Genomic DNA, 8,321 nt, shown 5'->3' on the forward strand with positions numbered 1-8,321 from the left:
ATCTGAAATTGTTTGACTCTATATCAGGGAAACAAACTCATAAAAGATACAAAAGGTGAGAATTTCATATCATAGGCTGTTCCAGAGGTATATATTCAGTGATTTGTTTGTTGTATTTAAAGCTTTTTTATGTGCTTAAGCTTATAGTACCCATTTCAACTGATTTTAATAATCAAGTAAGTAAAAGTTAAAACATTTTATTAAACAATTTTGACAAATGAGTTTTAAAAATTTGACTTTAACCAAAAGGGGAATAGTTTGCATCCCTGCTATATTGTTTTACTCATTTTGTTTTCTCGGGTTCTATTTAAATAATTTAAAAAATAATTGTTTCCTTTGATTTCATGCCACCATGTTAAAAAAAAGTTATTAATTTATATTTGAACTGTAATTTTTTTCACATGGTTCATTTAAATATGTCATTGGTGTTAGATTGTTTAATGTTCATATGAAAGATTTTTATTGAAAATAAAATATTTAATCATATGATTTATTAATATTACTCTGATCAATGGTCAACGTTTTGTGATGCAACTGACACCATCTTAGAAAATCAATCTTTTAAACAAATGTGTTACTGGTGTTATCATCACTGGTGTTATAACACTTGCTTCATTATTGAAACAAAAGTAAATAATAAAATAAAGAACAACAGTCAAGTTGTTATATCAAGATGTTAAAAAATATTTGCCCTCAGCTTTTATGGGCAAAAAACAGAACTTATCTAAATTGAAAATATCAATATTTTGTAGGTCGGAAAGTCACATTTTTTTGAGAATGACCCTGAAAGAAACAACTTTAACCCTTCCCTGGTTTTATGGGTCAAATTTGACCCTTTTGAATTTTTAACACTGATTTACATCAATTTAACTATGTTTTCAGCCTGAAACTTCATGACATCCTCCACAGAGGATGAACCTGGCTATGCCATTTTTTTTTTATTTCATGTATTTATACACAAAGCTACGTTGTACTTAAGGGTCAAATTAACCCTTTTTTTATTATTATTATTTTTATTTTTCAAAAGCTTGTAATAAAGGCTCTGTTTGCTCTATCTCTCTCCTTTTGGTCTTAAATCGTTTGTCTAGGAAACAGCTAACACTAGAAAAAAATATTTTTTCTCTATCACCTTCTTTTCCAATATACAGTTCAGAAAGGCAGTGGATGCCCCAACACAGCTTCAAAATCTTGTTAAAAAAAAATTCAAAAGCTTGTAATAAATGCTTTGTTTGCTCGAAATCTCTACTTTTAGTCTTAGATCATTCCACTAGATGGCTCTAAATCAATTTCTATCATAACATACAGATCTGAAAAGTAGGGGGTGCCTCAAAGTGGTTTTGCGTTTGTGGCGCATATACATCGTCTTTTTGGGGAAGCCCCGCCCTTTCCCCATGTTTTGTGGAATATAATATAATAATACAAATGTGACCTTGACCTTTTTTTCATTCACTTTTTTATTCACAATTTCACTTTGAAACTCTTTTGATGATTATTTAAACAAAATAATCCAGTAACTAATCACTTTAAATCACATTTATTCTCCTTTCTGTAAAAGGTGTTTATTTGTTTATTATATCTCATTTGAACATGTCGAACATTTAATAAACATATAATGAACACAGAATTAACAGTAAAATATCACAGGGACACACATGTACAACGTATACTGTTTATGGGATATGTATCTGAATTTGACACAAACTTGATTATAGATATGTGATAATTAAAATAATTATTTAAAATTTTTCTACAAAAAATTATTGATTGACTTTAAAAATGTAATGTGGTGCAACCGTCACGTAAAAGGTATTTAATACTCTCCTCACACCCTGAATACATTTGTGTAAATTAGCTTGTGGATCATTCCTTGACCTTGATCTGGAAGGGCTTACCAAAAAAAGGGGGTTACAAAAATAACAACTAAATGACGTAGGCCAGGGCTATTCAACTTCATCGACAAGTGGGCCAGATGGAAAAAATCTTTGGGGCATGTGGGCCAAGCCAGAATATTAATTGTAAGCGGTCTTTTTTTTTTTCTCAAAATGTTTTTACTACTCCCTGAAAGATATTAATGAAATCAGTGTTGTGAGATATCTCGCCGGTCTCTGTGACATCACTAGACTCTATAAACAGCAAACAAAAATGTGTCCGCAGACAATAACGCTTTCTGCCTGTCAATCATTTTGCTCGTTCTCATAGTATTGTAGTTGCAGTGAATTATTGAGGCTTAATGTCATCTTTATGCCATGTTGTTCATAACAGTTGTCAGTTGAGGGCGCTATTTTGCTGCTGTTGTTTTTAACAACCGTTTCTGCTCGTGTCGGTCTCAATAAAGCTCATTTGATATCTTTGGAGTACGGGGTTTTGGGGAAAGGGGGCGTGGCTAATCCAATGGCTCAGCTTCTGGAAATTCTAGAACGGCTAAAATCGCTTACAGCACCTTTAACAAAGAGCTTTCATCAGATATCATGTTATAGTAAGCCAATTATACTGTATTTGTTCACTATATAAATAAAACCTCTGTGTTTATAGCTTTGATTTTTTGTATCATGAGAAAATTTTTCCAGCAGGACATTTGGAATTTTTTTTAATAAAAAGTGCTTTCAAAATTGGTCCATAACAGAGAGATTAAATCAGACTGATACCCAAAAATTATTGAACAATAACAGTGAAGTTTGTTGTAGATGCAATGATTTAAACCTTTAACTTTTCAAATAGAATGTTTTCTTGATCAAATTAATTAATAGAACTTTTCTGTTACTCTGAACTCATGCTTGTAAGTCGCCCATGACTTCAGTTCTTTTTTCTTTTTTTTTCTTTTCTCCCCAATTTGGAATTCCCAGTGCGCTCTAAGTCCTCGTGGTGGCGTAGTGACTCACCTCAATCTGGGTGGTGGAGGATGAATCTCAGTTGCCTCCGCATCCGAGACCATCAATCCGCGCATCTTATCACGTGGCTTGATGAGCGCGTTACTGCGTGTAGCGCATGTGGAGGCTTCACGCTATTCTCCACGGCATCCACGCACAACTCACAACGCGCCCCACCGAGAGCGAGAACCACATTATAGCGACCACTAGGAGGTTACCCCATGTGACTCTACCCTCCCTAGCAACTGGGCCAATTTGGTTGCTTAGGAGACCTGGCTGGAGTCACTCAGCACACCCTGGATTCAAACTCGCGACTCCAGGGGTGATAGTCAGCGTCAATACTCGCTGAGATACCCAGACCCCCCAAAATAGTAGTATTTTTAATAACTTAATATTATTAAAGGTGTCATGCATTGCATTGTTTTTATTTGATAATGTTCACTGAGGTCCACTTATAATGTTAGTAAGATTTTTCATCATCAAAAATAGTCATAATTTAGAAATAATTGTCCATTTTCTATCCTGTTTTTGGCCCTCTGATTCAAAAGCAAAATTTTCGGGTCGTGTCCCCTTTAAGACCTCAATGTAAACGGCCACTGCTATGATTGGGTATCATCTTTGCATATGAAATAAGTGTCAATGCCCCCGCTTTTATGCGTGTTGAATTGTTTTGAAAAGCTTCTGCAGTATAGCTGCTAATGTAAATGTGCATTGTTTTAAAGGAGTTTTAGATATTTATATTGGAAAACAAGCCAAAACAAAAACGTATTTTGTTGCTGTGTATAATGGGGCGAAGACTACCCTCTCTCACCTTTCTGTTCACTTCAATCCATCTTTAACTCAAACAAACTCTTTCTTATTAATAAAGCTGCGTATTGCCAATGTTCATCATGATAAGAAACACACAGTGACACTCGAGTCATCACGTTATAATCTAGCTGCATTAAGCGTGTGCGCTCGAGGGATGAGCGTCCCATGACAGAGTGTGCAACAGCCGGTGCAGTTTCGATCTCTCCCCCTTAGATCGGGACATTCACACAACTCACAGAAGAGACTCTGACCACACAGAGAAATGACCGTTTCAGAGTTTGTAGTTATTTACATGATCTTGAACTTTATTAAAACAATAACTCATTAAATATATCTGCATTAAGGATGTAACACATTAAATATAACCACATTAAAGATGTTACGCATTAAAGATGTTACGCATTAAATATAACCTCATTAAAGATGTAACACATTAAATATAACCGCATTAAAGATGTAACACATTAAATATAACCGCATTAAAGATGTAACTCATTAAATATAACCGTATTAAAGATGTAACGCATTAAATATAACCGCATTAAAGATGTAACGCATTAAATATAACCGCATTAAGGATGTAACGCATTAAATATAACCGCATTAAAGATGTAACGCATTAAATATAACCGCATTAAGGATGTAACGCATTAAATATAACCACATTAAAGATGTAACGCATTAAATATAACCGCATTAAAGATGTAACGCATTAAATATAACCGCATTAAAGATGTAACTCATTAAATGTAACCGCATTAAAGATGTAACTCATTAAATATAACCGCATTAAAGATGTAATGCATTAAATGTAACCGCATTAAAGATGTAACGCATTAAATATAACCGCATTAAAGATGTAACTCATTAAATATAACCTCATTAAAGATGTAACGCATTAAATATAACTGCATTAAAGATGTAACGCATTAAATATAACCGCATTAAAGATGTAACTCATTAAATATAACCTCATTAAAGATGTAACGCATTAAATATAACTGCATTAAAGATGTAACGCATTAAATATAACCGCATTAAAGATGTAATGCATTAAATGTAACCGCATTAAAGATGTAACGCATTAAATATAACTGCATTAAAGATGTAACGCATTAAATATAACCGCATTAAAGATGTAACGCATTAAATATAACTGCATTAAAGATGTAACGCATTAAATATAACCGCATTAAAGATGTAATGCATTAAATGTAACCGCATTAAAGATGTAACGCATTAAATATAACTGCATTAAGGATGTAACACATTAAATATAACTGCATTAAGGATGTAATGCCGGGGTGTTTCCTTTAAAGAGCTCCAGCTCCACTTATTCCACAATGAGAGTGCTTCTGTATTTACTTATTTGGTATTTTTGCATTATAATTCCCTCATACTTTGTGATGTACATCAGCTGAAGCTGTTTGTAAAGTTTAGAGTTCATCTGGACTGTGAGATGTGTAATTCTTCCTCTCATCAGTCAGTCATGAACTGCATCATCATTAGAGTTTAATGTGATCTCATGTGACGTTAAATGACATCAAACGACTATTCGACAACAAAGATTTTTGTTGACAATTTTTTATTGTCGACATTGTCGATAACGTCGACTAATCGTTTCAGCCCTATTTAATATTAAGTTTGGAAATTTTGGTGAAAACATTCAAATACTCAGTACACATCTAGCAGTCTGTAACATATGAAGCAATACAATTAACATGGATGTACAGTAAGTCTCTCTGCAAAGCCTGCGTCGAACTGTGTCTTGTTAGAAAGAGAATCCATAGTAAAAATGAAGCGATGATGCGATCCGGACTTCATTAAAAATCAACGTCAGCCACTCTTTCCTCATGTTAGGATCATTAGCAGTCAAATGCAAAGAGTCTATTTTTCCACAATCTGGCGCTGCACAACGTTTTGAAAACAGGCATCTCAAACCTCTTGTTGCTCCAATAATCCCTGTGTTTATCCCTGCCGTGCCGACTCTCGTCTCATCATTGCTCTAACCGCGAACCTGTGGGCGGGCCAAAGAGGCGATGATGAAGAAGTAGGCGTTGACCTGTTTATGCAGAGGCAGACTTGTGCTGATATATTCATCTTTATTATGTAATACAGACGAGGAAGTACAAAATGAGTCGTTTAGGAACATTGGTTGCAATAAAGCCTTTTTTGGACTAATAAGTTTTGAGTTCTGAAACTTACAGTATGTTTTTATAGTACTATGACAAAAGATCAAGGAAAATATGATTTTTCAATGCATGACCCCTTACAATAAATGGATTATCTCAAACCTAATGGGTACATTTAAATTATTGGTTTAATTATTTAATTTTGAGTACTTCATCTTCTTTTTATTGAAGGCTGAACATAACTAGAAAAAGGTTTATTCACTTTATCATTTTCCATAATCGTTTAAGATTTTATTAATTTCTGTGACTTATCGATACATGGAAATCACAATCTTTAAATGATCTGATATTTCCATGTTTTTTAACCCCAATGGAACCCAATAACCGGCTAGAGTGACAATAATGGGTTCACTATGAGATCGATTATGACTGTTATAATCATTATCATTTATAAATGTATAATCACACAGTAAGTTTGATCAGAACAGCAATAAATATCAAAGTTTGCTACATGCTAACACAGCTCTGTATTCAGAAATAAACTATTTATGGGCTTCAAATTTGTTTAATTGATATTAAGTGCAGAATCGGCTTAAGTGTGATTTATATTCCTGAATACTGTTAATAATGATGATGAATTCACATTAATACTGTCAGTTTGTGCTACTGCAGCTGTGTTTCTCCAATAAAGCTCTCAATCAGCATGATTTAACCCTTGTGCGACCTTCGGGACATTTTTGTCTTTTTCATTTTTTCGATCATTTTGGCTGTGTTAATGCCAATGGTATAAATTTAGCCAAAGGTGTGTATTTTTGGGGGGAATTTTGATATTTCAACCTCAGTTCCTATAATACATCTATAATACACTGTGTACACAAAATAGTTACACTCAGGACCTTCAGGACAAAAATGTCCCCATTGAAACCCATTAAAACTGCAATATTTGATCCCAGTGCCATTAAAGCATAAAATCATGAATTCTATGATATTATGCTTTCATTCCAGAGCCCTGGATTCAAAATTTACATTTTTAATATTTTCCACCAGATGGCGCCATTTTTATCATGTTTAGCCTATGGAGCAAATACATGCTTTTCCCCTATTTTCTGTTTGCTGTATTATAGAGCACTGCAGGACAATTGAATAAATGATGCAGATAAATTGTGTGTGTGTGTGTGTGTGTGTGTGTGTTGGTATGGATGTCAGAGTGTGTTATGTATGTGTGTGTGTGTTTGTGAAAAACAAAAGTGGCTTTATGTAAAAAAACTGGTATTTAAAGGGTTAAAATCCTGAAAATGAATGAATATTTGGTAGTTATGATCAGGACTGATGTTGGTTAAAAAATCTAAGTCAGTGAGAGTGTAAAAAAATAATATTAATATATAATGTTATTATGGCAGTTTTTTGAAGTGGACATTTTTGCCCTCTAAGGACCTTTTTAAAATTGACGCACAAGAGACACTCAGTGACCCGTGCACGTACCGGACAGCCTGCGTCATGGCAGGTTTCTTCGGTAATCGACAGGTCCATATCCTCCGGGCAGACACATGTCCTGCTTCACCTTAGACGCCGCCATGTTTCCTCCTCTGATCGACACTTCTTCAGCTGTGAATGAATCTGTGCCACTCTCCAGCGCCCCTGCGCTCCACACACACTTACTTCTTCTTCTTTGGGGTTTTATGGCAGTTGGCATCCAGTTTGTTGCATTACTGCCATCTTCAATTCTCCTTTTGCCTAGGGACCTTTTGTTTAAAGTCTCTTGTCCAGTCCAGTCTTTTTAGAAAATTAAATAGACATTTTCTTCCTTGAATATTTTCTGCACATATTTTTAATATTGCCCTCTATCTGACCCATTTCTCATATATGCATCAACATTTCATGCCTTTCTTGTTTGTACTTTTCACAAGAATATGTTCCACTGATTCAAACACCTGGCACTGAGAGCACAGACCTGTAGGATGTTTCCCCATGATGTGAAGTGTACCATTTAAGTTGCTGTGTCCCATTCTAAGCCTACTTATAATAACCTGCTCCCTCCTACTCCCTTCTTTACTTTTCACATTACCTACTCCGCTTTGGATAGAGTATAAATGTCTCCCTTTTGTCGCGTTACCCCACTGTTGCTGCCAATTTTGGTTTATTTCCTTCCACACGATGCTTTTCCCTTCTGATTTTGATAACTTAACATTGCACATTCTTTTTTAACTGCTCTTTCATTGCCCTGGATGCCTGAATGTGCCGGGACCCACATAAATGAGACATCTTTCCCCTGTCTAGTTATTCTAGAAGAACTAAACAAGATTTCATAGAGCAGGTCCTGATGGTTACTGGTTGATCCTGATTTGATGCTTACAACTATGGAATCACTGCATATTAAAAATGTGTTACCCCTGTTTTGCTCAATCCACTCCACTACATAACATTATGGCTAGTAACTCGACAGCATAGACACTTAGATAATCAGATGCTCTTTTATTAATATCCATTTGGAGACTAGGTACACTAACATCTG

At 34.8% G+C, this 8,321-nt stretch overlaps 1 protein-coding gene across 1 annotated transcript in view; it reads left to right on the plus strand.

The window, feature by feature from the left end:
• Positions 1-6,879, plus strand: part of LOC127443049 (5'-AMP-activated protein kinase subunit beta-2-like) — a 180,173-nt gene extending 173,294 nt beyond the window's left edge. The window contains exon 9 of the transcript XR_007897591.1: positions 6,612-6,879. The gene's annotated coding sequence lies outside the window, so the exon portion shown is untranslated. The remainder of the gene's footprint in view (positions 1-6,611) is intronic.
• The last annotated feature ends 1,442 nt before the right edge of the window (positions 6,880-8,321 follow it).

This window comes from Myxocyprinus asiaticus, chromosome 6 (assembly GCF_019703515.2).
Source record: "Myxocyprinus asiaticus isolate MX2 ecotype Aquarium Trade chromosome 6, UBuf_Myxa_2, whole genome shotgun sequence".
In the NCBI taxonomy this organism is placed as follows: domain Eukaryota; kingdom Metazoa; phylum Chordata; class Actinopteri; order Cypriniformes; family Catostomidae; genus Myxocyprinus; species Myxocyprinus asiaticus.